Source organism: Heloderma suspectum, chromosome 4 (genome assembly GCF_057233095.1).
Source record: "Heloderma suspectum isolate Gila_16-S chromosome 4, 16-S_ref, whole genome shotgun sequence".
NCBI lineage: Eukaryota > Metazoa > Chordata > Lepidosauria > Squamata > Helodermatidae > Heloderma > Heloderma suspectum.
The window spans coordinates 112,824,498-112,840,238 of record NC_139461.1 but is presented as its reverse complement, the minus strand read 5'-3'; the positions used below and the strand labels follow the sequence as shown (position 1 = coordinate 112,840,238).

The 15,741-nt window shown below is 44.0% G+C and overlaps 1 protein-coding gene across 4 annotated transcripts in view; it reads right to left on the bottom strand.

The window, feature by feature from the left end:
* LYRM4 (LYR motif containing 4) overlaps positions 1-15,741 on the bottom strand; it is a 119,243-nt gene that overhangs the window by 55,721 nt on the left and 47,781 nt on the right. The window lies entirely within an intron of this gene.

Below are 15,741 nucleotides of genomic sequence, written 5' to 3'. Positions count from 1 at the left end.
TATAAAGTGTTGTACCATAATACAGTAGAGCATACAGTGCATTGTGGGAAGCTGCAATGGCAGTGTGCTGAAGCCAAGATTATACACATATAATGTTTTACGCCTCTGATGTCAGTCTCAAATTTTAAAAATAAAAACATAGCCAATATCTGCTGCTGCTTTTCCTCCCCTCCACATAGCAAACATAGGTAGAGTGAAAGTATGCCAGGGAGAAGTAGCCATGTGAACAGTAGAGCTATGTTAACCGCCACGTGGACACAGTAAAGTGCTTTACTGCAAACATTAATGTGGAATAAATGATCAGCGCACTGCTTGAAAATGTTGGTGTGGCAACACAGTTAAGTGCTTCTGCACTAGTTTTCTTGGGTAACTAGAAAATGTTGGGGCTTTCACCATTCATGGTTTCGGAGGCATTTTTTTAGCCCTTTAGGGGTACAGTGCCGTGAAAAACAATGATTTCTGTTGTGTCTCCTACAAAAGCCATAGCAGCACATAACCACCGGAGGGCTCTCCTGCAGCCTCGGATACATACCGCTCTCCAAACTGAGACTTTAATGCCGGTTCCTGGAACTGAAGTGCAAGAGAGATTGGATCTGCTTCATAGCAGGGTGGGGCGAGGGTGGGAGTGCCTGAAGAGCTGAAAAGAGTCAGTCTAGAATGGGAAAACTGCTGCACAGTGGTTAGAAACAAGGGGTAACAAGAGGACAGGTAAGGGCGGAATTTTTTTGCTGTAGCAAGCCAGTTTTCTCTTTTAAAACAAAGGCAAGGCTGCAAAGGGTCTTTGAAGAGTCTGGAACAGCAGAGTAGGCTTTTGGGGTCCACCAGGGCCACCTCAAAGATTGTGGGCCCCTTTAACATGGATGAGGTTGAGAGCGCAAAATGCAGACTCCTCTCATGCTGCATCTGGTCTTTGCCAATCTTGGCAAAAATACCTGACCAAACCACCCCAGGGAGCTGGCCCTGGTTTGTTGTTCACACAAGGCTTCGGAACAGTGCACTGTGCGTAAGAAGAAGGCTAGAGAAAAGAGCAGGGCTGATTCTCACTGGGGCTTCCTGAGGGGGCAACTTCATCTCATCTGGGCTCATCCCAGGCAAATTTCCACAGGTTTCCCCTGGATGTCGTCATGACAGGCCCACCTCACCCATGCACAGTCTGAAGGGCAGGAGCCACTTCAGCGGGGGCTGAGCTCACTGGTACTCCTGAAATTAGCACAGCCAAGTGGGAGGAGCTGGCTGCCCAGGTCAGCCTTCCCCAACCTGGTGCCCTCCACATGCATTGGACTACAACTCTCACCAGTCCCAGCCAGCATGGGCAATGGTCAGGAATGCTGGGAGTTGAAGCCCAATCTAGCTGGAAGGCATCAAGTTGAGGAAGGCTAGCCCAGGGTGTTCGTTTTATATTTAGGATGCTCAAATTAAAAATCCCACTCAACTACGAAGCTTACAAGGAAGTCTCAATCTCTCTAGACTAAACTGATCACACAGCTTTGAGGCAACTAAAATGATCAAGGGGCTGGAGCATCTCCCCTATGAAAGAAGGTTACAACAATTGGGATTGTTTAGCCTGGAAAAAAAGGAGGGTAAGGGGAGACACAACAGAGGTCTACAAAATTATGCATGGTGTGGAGAATGTGGATAGGGAGCCATTTTTCTCCCTCTCTCAAAATACTAGAACCCAGGGTCATCCCATGAAGCTGATTGGTGGGAGATTCAGGACAGGTAAAAGGAAGTCCTTCTTCACATAGTGCATAGTTAAACTATGGAATCCGCTACCACAGGGCGTAGTGATGGCCACCAATTTGGATGGCTTTAAAAGGGGGTTGGATAAATTCCTGGAGGAAAAGGCTATCAATGGCTATTAGTCCTGATGGCATGTGCTACCTCCAGGACCAGAGACAAATGAGCTTATGTATACCAGTTGCTAGGGAATATGGGTGGGAGGGTGCTGTTGCATTCATGTCCTGCTTGTGGGTTCCTGGTCAACAGCTGGTTGGCCACTGTGTGCCCTCCATCCTGTGAACAGAATGCTGGACCAGATGGACCCTAGGTCTGATCCAGCATGGCTCTTCTTATGTTCTCTGCCAAGCGACCTTCTTCACAGAATTGTGATGTTAAAGAACAGGGAAGCAGCTTCCCTGGCACTAGAACAAAGTGTGAATTGGGCTTTTTGTTCCGGCTGGTGGATGCTTGGAGTTGCAGTCTAGCACATCTGGAGGGCACCAGCTTGAGCAAGGCTGGCATAGGTCTTTTCCACAGGATTGGTGCCCTGCCGAGGGTGCCGCCTCCGTGGGAAAGAGCCAAGCAGATGACATCCCAACTCACGGGGCTGTGCCATTCATGTGTGCCTGCCTCAAGGCTTTGGCAATAAGGCGGGATGTAAAATTTGGGAAACTAAAATAAATATAATTGTGAGATGGGTGCGCTGGCAATGTGGGATTGCAGAACTATGCTGATGTGGCCTGCACACTGCAGGCTCTATGGAGAACTCCTGTTCTCCCATAATAGCTCCTTGGGAACCATCAAGCATTCTGTAGCTCCTGGTGGTTAACTCGAACTGGCTTGATTAGGGGAAGCAGAAAATCGGATTTGATATGGTTTAGCATAAACCAGCCATCACTGCGTGACTTCTGAAGGCAGGGCAGCACTGTGGTTGACAGTAGCTTTTCTTCTTTTATAAAGAGAGAACAGAGAGTCTACCGTGTTATTAAATATTTATAGATCCCATTTGAAAGCATAACACAAAGGTCACATGGCACTAATTACATCATCATGGACTCTAGAGCAGCAAGAACGTACAGAAATGTTTCATTATTTTTACAAAGCGGCCTTATTAGATTTTCCAAGCCAGTCATAGAGCTGACTTAAAACATCCCCCCCGCCAATTGATTTTTCAGTTTCATCTCCTCCAGGCTTCCCTCCTTTTGTTCTGATCTGGCCCCCAAATTTACAAAAGCTGGTATGAGGGAAATAAGTGGGAGTAATTTCAAGCACCTTGATCATACAGCAAAATAGGCCTGATTATGCGTTTGCTTTTACCTCCAAGCACATCTGCTTGAAATGGGTACAAGGAATAAAGCAGGCACGCAAAATGTCTTGGGCTATTCTAGTTTCTAAATTGGGACACAAAAAGCTTGTGCTTAAGAGCAAGGGCTGGTTCACACAAGTATTTTCCTCATCTGATAACTGCAGCATCAATGGATGACTTGCATGGATGAATGAGAGCCAATATGGTATAGCAGTTAAGAGTGTCAACCTAGGTTCTGGGAGACCCAGGTTCAAGCCTTCACTCAGCCATGAAACTTACTGGGTGAACATGGGCTAGTCATACTCTTTTAGCCCAACCAACCTTGTGGGGAGAACTATGTACATCACCTTGAGATCTTTGGATGAAAGGTGGGATATAAAAATATTAAATACAGTAATAAAATAATTCACAGATCAAACAGCACAGAAGGAGCTTTGACACCACATCTTATTAGCTGTGAATTCTCAAGTGCTAAGCAGTCAAGTGATGAGAGATGTACAGGCATGTGTGAACTTGACCTGATGCCCAGTTCAACCATGCATTTGTTAGTATGCTCCAAAGTCGGGATAACTATCTTGGTGCCCTCCAGATGTTTTCATCAACAATTCCCGTAATTCCTGATCATTGGTCATAGTGGCGGGGTCTTATGGGAATTGTAGTCCAAAACATCTGGGGGCAGTAGGTTGCCTATGTCTGACACATTATTAAAATTAGCAGTGTCATCCAAACAACACAGAAGTGTAAATAACAGCAGATATAATTAACAATGCACCCCACATCCCCAATTCATCTTTGTACTTTTGTGAACGTTTCTTCTAAGCAGCTGAGTGGTATTTGAGTCTCACAACACTGAGAGATAAATCTCGCTTAGGGGTAGTGAGAAGGCCATCCAATGAGATTCTTGGCTGAGTAGGGATATGAACCTAGCCACTGCACCACACTACTTCATTTACAGCCCAATCCTATACATGTCTACTCAGAAGCTGATGCTTCTGAGTTCAGAGTTGATGCTCTGACTTGGATTCCTGCAATGAGCAGGGGGTTGGACTCGATGGCCTTGTAGGCCCCTTCCAACCCTACTATTCTATGATTCTATTCTATGAAGTTAATTCCATTGAGTTCAATTAAGTTTACTCCTAGGTAAGTGGATATAGGTTTGCAGCCTTAGTGCTATGGTCTTTTAGTTCTATATCTAGTTCAATGTTTAACTAGTGTCTTATTCCTTATGAATAGCCAAAATGTGAAAAGAACTGAAACCCAATCCATCGGTTTTTAAGAACTCTGTCTTAGTGCTGCTGTTGGTTTTACTTTGGTTTTACACTGTAGTTAATTGGTTTAGCTGTTGATGCTATGATTTATTCCATTCTTATATTTTATGGTTTAAGATCTGTATTGTGAACTGCCTGGAGAGCTTCAGCTATTAGGTGGCATAAAAATGTAATAAACAAACAACGAATCCTATAACAAAACCTTCACCTGAAGCCAGTGGTGGAAAACTGTACTAGTATGAATCTATTTCCTCCCATCTTTTATTACATGTGCAGAACCACAAAGCCAAGACAGATCAAACTATCTTGGCTAGCTTAGGTTTTTTATTATTGTTGACATCAGCTCATACAATTCCTCTATATCAAAGTGGTTCCATCTGTCACCCAAAGGACAAATAAAAATAAAGCATAAAACCAACATCTGGAAATAGTGTGGAAAAGTTCAAGATTTGGACACTGGCATTTGAGTGGAACAGAAAGCATATGAAAATGCAAAATAAACCCAAACAACAAAAAAGAGTAAAAGGGAAGGTAGTAAAGTGTAGATGAATCAATAAGAATGCCGCTCTTCAGAGAAAGTAGCAATCAATAAGTGACCCTGACAATGGTTGGCAAGAATTCTGTTGCCATTCGAAAGGGTAAGCTGATGGTTGGGCTGACGGATGGCTTCTTGTTAGGCAATGGAATCACATGGAACTATAAACTCAGCTTTTTAAATCCTGATGGTAAAGAAGACGAAAGGTTTTTGCAGTTTATTACAGCAGTAGCTTTGAAACCATTTTCAGAACCATATCATAGATTAAGGAATGATTATAAGTATATTTCAGCTCTATAAAAATCAGTGTGAAATTTCAGTTTTGCAGCATTTTGAATTAGCTTTACAGAAAATGTGCAGTACAAAAAGCATCCTAGAAAACTTTGTTGTCTGCTTGCAATGTTTCATCCTTAAAATGTACTCGGACATAATGACAAACTATGTCTTTTCATTATGGGAATGCTCCTAGGCAAGCCTTGGAGTTGCACACTTCCCCCCTCTGCTCTCTTCCACCAGCATGGCTGCAAGGAGAACATTGGAAGGTTTTGCTTCTGTTTTTTTTTTTACGAACTATGGTTTAGTGTCATATCTGAACCCAGACAGACTGTGGTTAGCCTTAATTACAGTTTATTAAAACAACCCAGCTTCATAAACCAAGGTTTGAAGTTGGCTTGTTATAGTAAACTATAGTTAAGACTAACCACAATTTGTCTGGGTTTAGATGTAACGCTAAACAGTGGTTAGTTGAAAATCGAAGCGAAAGCTTCCGAACTCCTTGTAGTTCACCTAAGCGTGTCCATATAGCAATAAACCATAGCTTATCCTTACATATGAATGCATCCTTATTTGAATAAGCAGAGGAATAAAAAAGCTCTAATGATTCTGAAAAGTAAAGCTTCTTTTACATTAACCATAGAAAGACATTTACATATAATGATGTATTGTTTTGCAATATATTGTAAACCTCTTCACCATTTTTAAAATGGGAAGTGGTATATAGATGTTTTTAAATAAATAATAATAAAATAATATACTGTGTAAGCATGCCCCAAGCTCATTCAGGCTTACAATAATAGGCCGAGATGACAGCATTTTTTACTATTTATAATGAAAAAACATAACTGAGAATAAATGAGTAACCTGTTAATTGCATCTTCTTTATAACTGATAAATATATTTCACAGAAATAAGTGTCTTTCCATGGCTTCACTTTAAAAACTAGGAAAATCCCCCACAAACGTTTCCACTGTTTTAAATGTAGTGAATAAGCAGTTAAAGAGACTGTCATTTATGCGCCTGTAATGAGTTTTCTGCAGACACATAACAAAATATTTTGCTGCTATTTTCAGCCATCCGGACTGCCTCTTTCCTTCAGCAGTAGTTTGCCAAACCCATTACTAAATTTCCCTGAGCTTTATGTCATTACACGTCTGTTAATGCCAATATGCCAATTAAACATATATGGCAGTGTCACAAACACTATTCGTTGGCAAGGATCCAACTCACTTGTTTGTCTATTATATATTCAGCATTACATGGGCAGACAAACACCTGACCTAGAAACTGCATACCAAATTCATATGGCCCAGAGCTACAAGGCATGTACAGCTGGAGCCCACTCAGTGGTATCCTATTTGCTACCCTCCCTTTCTTGGTGCTGCCATTTCTACATCTTATCACCTTTGCTTGCAAGATGATTTCTTACCTTCTGGCTCATAACTTCTCTCACTCCATGGAGCCCTCCTCCCCTAAACAGCAGGTCTCCCTGCCTTGCCATCAGTGCCAGCTCCAGGTTTTGGAGGGCTCTTGGGCAAGAAACCCTCAATGGGCCTCCTCTTTTAGTGAGCCCACCTTCTCACTGCCATTGTCACTGGCTGCTATTGCTCCTCCTCCGTTCTCTTTCACCATTGCTACCGCTTGCTTCACTGACAGGCAGCCAGCCAGTGAGAAACTTGGCAGTGGCATCCAGTGCTTCTCCTCCTCAACACCACCATTGCCTGGGCCAGAGTGAGAGGCAGGTAAACATGCAGGTGGCAATGGTGAAAAGGAGGAGCAACTCCAGGGGGCTCTTGCCAGAGGGATCTTCCCTGCTGGGGCGTGGGTCCCCGGTATGTGCTCACCCATTCCTGCCCTTGACATTGGCCCTGCTTGGCATTCTTTAAATCGACAACCATAATCTGCCCCCTCTGGTGTGTTCCTACTCCTTCGCAACTGTGGCTTCCAGTAGCCATAACATTCCACATTCTACTTACTGCACATGCATGGGAAGATGTGGGGAACAAACAGTGACTCAACAGGTTAGATGTGGCCCCATGATCCACCTATCCAGTACAAGATGAATTTTCTGGATGTGGAGGTTAGGAGAAAGGACCATTTGGTTTTGTGCAGATGAGTTTAGGAAATCTATATTTGCCAACTCTTTTTTGGCATATGATAGTTTTCAACCTGGTAACTTAAAAAGGAATCCCCCACATCCCCAAATGTTAAGATGGCTCAAGAATTGTAGAAATGTGAAAGGTATTCTAGTGGAACAACTTAAACAAAGGGAATGCCCTCACAGAAACCTTAAACAAGTGATGTATAAAGTTAAAAACACAGAAAGGAAAATCCTCTTAGTGCCTAAGAAAACAAACAGTCATAGAATATGAAAGACATATTGGTTCATAGTGCACTGAGAGTCTCCCCTCCTCTGGTATCTTCTACAAAGGGGGTGAAAAGGCAACTGCCTTTGTGGCCTCTGTAATGTCTGTCTGAATTAAGATGAAGCAATTTATCAATCCAATTCACTGATATTATATTAATGAATTTGTTAGTTGTAACACCAAGGGCATCATTTATGCTGTACATAGGAAGCTGCCTTATGCTGAGTCAGAGCCTTGGTCCATCTAGCCCAGTACTGTCGACACTGACTGGCAACGGCTCTCCAGGGGTTCAGGCAGGATGATCTCTTGGCCCTTCCTAGAGATGCCAGGGATTGAGCTTGGGATCTTCAGCATACAAAGCATGTGTTCTACCACTCAGCTACAGCCCCTCCCCTAAATGCTCCTGGAATATGATTTCTGTTGGCCTGACCATGAGAGCAGTGAAGACAAGAGCTGTATCCAATCTGGAAGGACTCTGTCGCCATGGTTAAGCTTTTTTGTGACTTTGAACATGAGGAAAGGGAATTAAAGTTTTGGATCACAGAGACGATCAAAAGACATGGGGCCTTTAAGATTTAATACAATTCAGACACTATAGAGGCCACAAGGACATTTGTGCATGGTCCTGTAGGATTATGCAACATCCTGGGACCATTAAGTTTTTCCCTTTAGTTACCAATGTTTCTCTTACCTAGCCAACAGCATCATATGTTTTTCTAAAATCAGCTCATATTTTTAAACACCCAGGCCATGACCCCCACCTCACTTATGTATACGTCATAACTTTAATGACCAGTCATTGTTTGTAGTGACAAAGAGGCCCCTTCGTTTCCTCTGGAGCTGCAAACAGAATGGGGGGCAGGGGAAACTGAAAAGGTGAGGTGTTGGTCACTCTGATGTCTGCACAAAAAATAAAGCTTAAAAGGACTTCTGTAAAAAACAAAACAAAGACCCTGTTTTGTAACCCAGAGGTTTTCTCAACAGTGCAACTAATCAGAAGGTTTTGTTAGAAAATGTATTATAAAGGCACACTTTACAATCCAATTTTCCTTGGATTCACATAGCAGTGGTGCACTTTAACATTTTCTTATTTTAATAGAAAACATACCACATTTGACTGGTCTACATCAAACACTTAAAAGACAGCTTCACATTTCTATCGTAACACAACAGGATCCACCGTCTTCTGAGTGCATAGTATTGCAGATTTCATTAAGTTTGACTACAATTTTGAAAAAATGTTCCACTGCAATGGAACAGTACATTTTTATTCAAAGTCTGCTTCAGCCAGCACTTGGAGATGTCCAACTTGAGGGTGGATTTTATGAAGGCACTGCAGCTGCATGCTCTCAGTAGTATCCTGAGCTGTGCAGAATTAGCTACCGACGATGTAGCATTCAAAATAACACTCTGGGCTAAATCAAGGCCAATTTTTGATGCAGGGTAACCCATGAAGATACATAACGGAAAACATCTGTCGTCTAGCTCTTCCCTTTTTAAAAGTCATACTCTGAACAGCAGAAAAGACTATGAGATTGGAAAATGCTCTCTACAATTGAATACGGTCCTTGACAAAATCAAGTTAATACAAAAATACCTGAACTTGTAATGCTGGCATAAGTGCTGTGACGATCGGTGATATCCAATGCTTTGCGAGCAGAAGGCAAGCCCACTCAGTAGATCTTTCTCTCCCTCTCCCTGCAGCCCCCTAAAAGCTTTGCCAGAGGATTTGGGGACCGAACCAACCTTGTGGACTGTGTCTTCTTACAGCGCTACAGTGGGAGGGGGAACACCCAAAATCGGGTGGAAGAACCGTGCATGACTTGCGCAAGGTTCCTAGTTTTGGCGATTCCTCCCTCGCACTGCAGCCTGGTAAGACACAACCCATAATGTCTGGTAGGTCCCCTTGACCCACTGGAGAGGCTTTATTTGTGGGGAGGGGGTACTGGTGGTTGCATGGGAAGGAGGGGGAGGGAAAGATCCGTTCTGCAAGCTTGCTTTCTGCATATGCAACACTGAATATTGCCCATTACATTTGTGGTGTGGGATCAGCCATAGCATGTTTCCTTTTTGCCCCATTCTAGTAAAGATGGAAGCCACAGATCCAACGTGGGAGGACTCTTAAGGGGTGGGGGCAATAGCTCTGTGGCCAAGACCATGCTTTCCATGAAGATGACCCCAGAATTAATTCCTGGCATTTTCACTTTAAAAATAAAAACAAAACACTTTCAGTAGAAAGACTAGGAAAGACCCGAGACCATGGTGAGCTGCTGCTACACAGATCAGACAGTACTGGGTTAGAGGGATCAATGACCTGACTCTATATAAGGTAGCTTCATATGTCCATAAGATGTAGCTCCTCCCGCTTCAGTGGTGTATTGGAGCCAGGGCTCACAGGGACGCAGTGCCGGCACTTTTTTATTAGCAGGGACGCTAACATAATCTGCCACCCCCCTCAGACTTCCCTGTTCCCTCTGAGCATAGTGGCGATCCCCACAGGAGCTGGGAGGGGGGTGGGAAGGGTGAAATGAATTCTTCCAGCAACAATGAATTGTTCCCTGTTGTGGTGCAAATTATTTTGGGGCAACTTGATCCTGAATGGGCAGTTAAGACCCAGGCGCTTTACAAAACACCTGCTGCTAGTGGAGACGAAAGCTGCTAGAACTGGTTTGTTGATAGGGATCAACACAGCTGCCTGCATTTTTGGACTGTCCTTGGGGATGTGGCTATGAGAACGGTCATGATGCGCGCCTGCATTTCAAAATTTAACACTTCATCACGGTTTCCATGCCAGCACGGCCCCAGCTCCTGCGCGAAGCAACACTGGTACCAAAAGTAGCTATGTTGGGCCCTCCTGTGTGACCCAAGGCTTCCAATGTTAATAGAGTGGTGTACTATTGTTATTTGCTGCAATGGCTCCAACCCCACAAAGGTTATGTCAGACTAGGCCCTTGGTCGTTGAGATTCCTTGCATAGGCACAGACAAATAATGGTTTCAGCAGTAAGCAAAATGTGAAACATTGCTTATCTTCTAACTGCTGGGGCTCTGTGTTTCTCCTGAGTTATGACTCCAGCGATCTGCTTTATAGGGATACTTTTTCATATTTATGCCTTGAAAGGACTTTTACACAAATCAGAGATATCTTTATAGAGATCTAAGACAGCAAGTTGCTTTTTAAGGCTTCAGGTTATCGGAAACATTTAGCTCCAATGACCCATTTTAGCAATTTCCTCCAAGGATGATTTAGCTCTGTAGTGCTGCACTAGAAGGGAGAAAATACCTTGAGGAAGAGTCACCAGCTAGCACGTGTGGCTTTTGTGACAGAGTCCCTGTTTTGGACTGCATCACCCACACTGATACTGTTCACCACCAATCAGCCATCTGGATTGGAAGCAGTCAGCACCAGGATCAGCAAAGCGCAGCTTTTGGGGTGTCAGCTGTGCTGAATTAGCTCCCCTGCCACTTTAAAATCCTCCATCTGAAAGTGCTCTAAGAACACCATGTTAGTTTGATGCACCAAGAAAGGGAAAAGTGGGTGTGTAAGTCTAATTATTGCAGTCCCACCTCAGGCTGGATGGGCAGCTCCCTGTGTAAGGGCAAGAAGAAGGTGCCTGCTAGAGCTTGGATGGAGAAGTGATATGTACATGTGTACATGCGAGTGTCCTGCTGGGTTGGGGCTCAACCCTATGGCAAACTAGGGGGAAATATGTTTAGAAAAAACAATAAGCAAAGGGTCAAAGCACAGTTTTATCAATCCAGCAAAACGGGCAGTCCAAAAGCAAGGTCTTTATCAGGAGTCGGCAGCATGAGAGCCCAGTCCAAGGAATAGCAAAGTCAAGGAAGCAAAGTTTCAAGATACCAGAAGCTGGGATAAAAGTGTTGTTTCAGCAGCTAGTAAGTCCCAACTGAAGGCTTATAAGCTGGAGCTTCCAGAGCCTAACCCAGGACTCAGCTGCAGTACATCACAGGATTCTGGAAGAAGTCCTCCTCATGAGGAGGGCCCTACTCACAAGGACTCCTTTATTCCCAAGTAGCCCAATTGTTGCAATTCTTGAGATGTGCGATTTGCCTCTGAGTGGTGACCTGTGCCTCCACCTTCTACATCCTGTGCGTTCTAGGTCTGGGAAGATACTTGGCATCCTCCGCTGACTCCACAGGTGAGGTACAGTCCTCAGGAGTTCTATATGGGGGTTCCTCAGGGTTGACTGCTGTTGAAGGGCCTGAGTAGCTTCCCCACTGATGCCCGAGCTGCCTGGGTCTCACTAGGGCCATGGGGTCCCACAAGGTCTTTAGGTTCTGTAATGTCAGAGATGAGACGTCATCCGAAGAGCCCTCCTGGCCTGAGCCTGGCATGACACGTGTGTGTGCATGCGTGCGCACATAGCAGCTGTACAGGGAAAATATGACTAAACTTTAGAAACATCATCACTCTTTTGTCCTGTCCTAGCTTTGTTCCCATTTTGCATTGTTTGCATGAGACGGTAAGATCACTACAGAGGGCTGATTCTGGCAGATTACACACTCAGGTTATCAAATAATAAGTGCATAGATCATATGATAACTATGCAAATGTTAGGACTTGACAAGGGCATCTTCTTCAAGACTTATTAGAAACATATTTCTTGGATTGGCTTTCAGCAACTGGTGGTAAGCTGATGAAGGGGCTTGGATTTTTTTTATGTGTTGGTAGGAAAGGGTATGTCTGTGATACTGAAAGCTGGTTTGTATGGGTTACATTTTAATGCTCTAACCTGACCAGAAGCTGCTGGGAGAACATGTGGTAAAAATCTAACTGAATAAACTGCATTTAAATGGCATCTCAAAGAATCTCTGAACATGGCTGCACTACAAAAAAGGAGAGACTTAGTGCATCCCCTTCTGCATTTTATACTCCCCTTGGAACAGATATATTTAGCTGAACTAATATATGGCATTTGCTTTAACATACAATCGGTTTCCATCTTCCCTTAGACTCTCCAAGATGCTGCAATAATCACTGTGCAGTGTAGTCTAGTGATAAATTACAGTTTAATCATTCAGGGCTATTAATCTCAGCAAGACCACGCACTGGGTCAAGATAGGCCTGATATCAGGTGCTTGAATTGTTAGTCACTGATGAGTTATTAACAACCCCCACATAGTTGGGCCATTAAACCTGCTTGTGGATTGTCAAGCAATGGGCTCTATTACAAGTTATTTAGTAGTCACTCAAGTACAAGTGGAGGGAGGGGGGAGCAGGGAGGGAGAAGGTCTGGAATTAAATTGTGAGGTTATTTAGGGATACGAGAAAAGCTATTGAAAAGACTGAGCTTCCGCTTGTAGTTTGAGCCCTGTTATTGATTTCAGTTTAGCCTTGCAATCACACTAGTCCATCAGCCCTTTAATTCGGCATGTGAAAAATGCTTCACAGAGTGATGGTGTCACTGAAAAATATATGAGCCAGTTTGGTCACAGGGAGCAGGTCAGGAAAAAAGCTGCATACTTCCTAAGTGGTAACGGTAGGGTCTAATACAGGAACAGGCCTTTCAGACTGCATTAGCTGGAAATACTCTGAGGGATTCTAGGACAACTCCCTTGATTTAAAAAGGGTAACTGCTTTCCGAAGTAACAGAAACAAGCTTTGGGAAATGCTTAGTGTGCTTCATCACAAATCATTTCTTTAAACAGACAGACATACACTATAACTCAAGACCACTTTGTCCTGGTTCAGATATATTGCTCTCTGTCTAACAATGCAAACCATGATTTTTTAGACAGAGAACAAGTGCTGTGCCCACACTGTAACAGAACACTTCCAGGATTTATTACGCCACAGTTTCCCATTTCATCCCAGCCGGGAAACTGTGGTTTAATCTCAGTTTACTAACCAGTATATAGAATCATAGAATCATAGAATAGTAGGGTTGGAAGGGGCCTACAAGGCCATCGAGTCCAACCCCCTGCTCAATGCAGGAATCCAAGTCAGAGTATCCCTGACAAATGGCTGTCCAGCCTCGTCTTAAAGGCCTCCAGTGTGGGAGAGCCCACCACCTCCCCAGGTAATTGGTTCCATTGCCGTATTGCTCTGACACTCAGGAAGTTTTTCCTGATGTTCAGCCGGAATCTGGCTTCCTGTAACTTGAGCCCATTATTCCGTGTCCTGCACTCTGGGATGATCAAGAAGAGATCCTGGCCTTCTTCTCTGTGACAACCTTTCAAATACTTGAAGAGTGCTATCATATCTCCCCTCAGTCTTCTCTTCTCAAGGCTAAACATGCCCAGTTCTTTCAGTCTCTCTTCATAGGGCTTTGTTTCCAGTCCCCTGATCATCTTTGTTGCCCTCCTTTGAACCCTCTCCAGCTTGTCTGCATCCTTCTTAAAGTGTGGTGCCCAGAACTGGACACAGTACTCAGATGAGGCCTAACCAGTGCTGAGCAGAGGGGAACTAGTACTTCCCGGGATTTGGAAGCGATGCTTCTATTAATGCAGCCCAAAAGAGCATTTGCCTTTTTTGCAGCCACATCACATTGTTGGCTCATATTCAGCTTGTGATCGACGACAATTCCAAGATCCTTCTCGCTCGTAGTGTGGTTGAGCCACGTATCCCCCATCTTGTAACTGTGCATTTGGTTTCTTTTTCCGAGGTGCAGAACTTGGCATTTGTCCCTATTAAATGCCATTCTGTTGTTTTCTGCCCAGCACTCCAGTCTATCCAGATCACTTTGAATTTTGTTTCTGTCTTCCAAAGTATTAGCTATCCCTCCCAATTTTGTGTCATCTGCAAATTTGATCAGCATTCCCTGCACCTCCTCCTCCAAGTCATTAATAAAAATGTTGAAGAGCACTGGGCCCAGGACTGAGCCCTGCGGTACCCCACTCGTGACCTCTCCCCAGCTTGAGAAGGTCCCATTGATAAGCACTCTTTGAGTCCGATTCTGTAGCCAACTGTGGATCCACCGGATCGTTGTTTCATCTAGCCCACTTCGAGCAAGTTTGCTCATCAGGAGATCATGGGGCACTTTGTCGAAAGCTTTGCTGAAGTCGAGGTATATGATGTCTACAGCATTCCCACGGTCTACAAGGGAGGTGACTTGATCAAAAAATGAGATCAGATTTGTCTGGCAGGACTTGTTTTTGACAAATCCATGTTGGCTTCGAGTAATCACGGCATTGTTGTCAAGGTGCTTCCAGATGGATTGCTTTATGATCTGCTCCAGAATTTTCCCAGGGATTGATGTCAGACTGACTGGTCTGTAGTTCCCAGGTTCCTCCTTTTTACCCTTTTTGAAGATAGGGACAACGTTAGCCCTCCTCCAGTCATCTGGCACTTCCCCGGTCCTCCATGATTTCTCAAAGAGAATAGACAGCGGTTCTGAGAGTTCTTCTGCCAGTTCCTTTATGACTCTAGGATGCAGTTCATCTGGCCCTGGAGATTTGAACTCATTCAAAGTAATGAGGTGTTCCTTGACCATATGCCTGTCGATCTCAAGCTGCAATCCTGCCCCTTCAGCCTGTACTTCGCCTTTGCCAGGGGGGTCATAGACCCTCTTTTGGGAGAAGACTGAGCCAAAGTAGGAATTGAGCACCTCTGCCTTTTCTTTGTCATCTGTTATCATTTTGCCATCCTTATTTAATAGCTGAACAACCATTTCTTTCCTCTGCCTTTTACTATGCACGTAGCTGAAGAAAGCCTTTTTGTTGTTTTTAGCATCCCTCGCTAACCTCACCTCGTTCTCCGCTTTAGCCTTCCTGACGCCATCCCTGCAATTCTGTGCTACCTGCCTGTACTCTTCCTTTGTTACTTGGCCTTCTTTCCACTTCCTATATGTGTCCTTTTTTGTTTTCAGGTCATCCCTAAGCTTTTTGTGAAGCCACATTGGCTTCTTCTGTTGTCTTCCACCTTTTCTTCTTGTTGGAATTGTTTGTGATTGTGCCTTGAGAATTTCCTTTTTTAAAAGTTCCCACCCATCTTGGACTCCTTTTCTCGCTAGCATTGTTTGCCATGGGACCTTACTGATCATTGTTCTGAGTTTATTAAAATCAGCTTTCCTAAAATCCAGGGTACGCGTTTGAGTACACTCGGCTTTTGCTTCCCTTAGAACCAAGAACTCAAGTACAACATGGTCGCTTTCCCCCAGAGTTCCTGTAACTGCTACTTTATCCACTAAGTCATCTCTGTTGGTTAGGATCAAGTCAAGGATAGCCGATCCTCTAGTTCCTTCCTCTACTTTCTGTAGGAGGAAGTTATCCGCCACACAAGTCAGGAATTTCCTGGAGGGGCCATGTTTTGC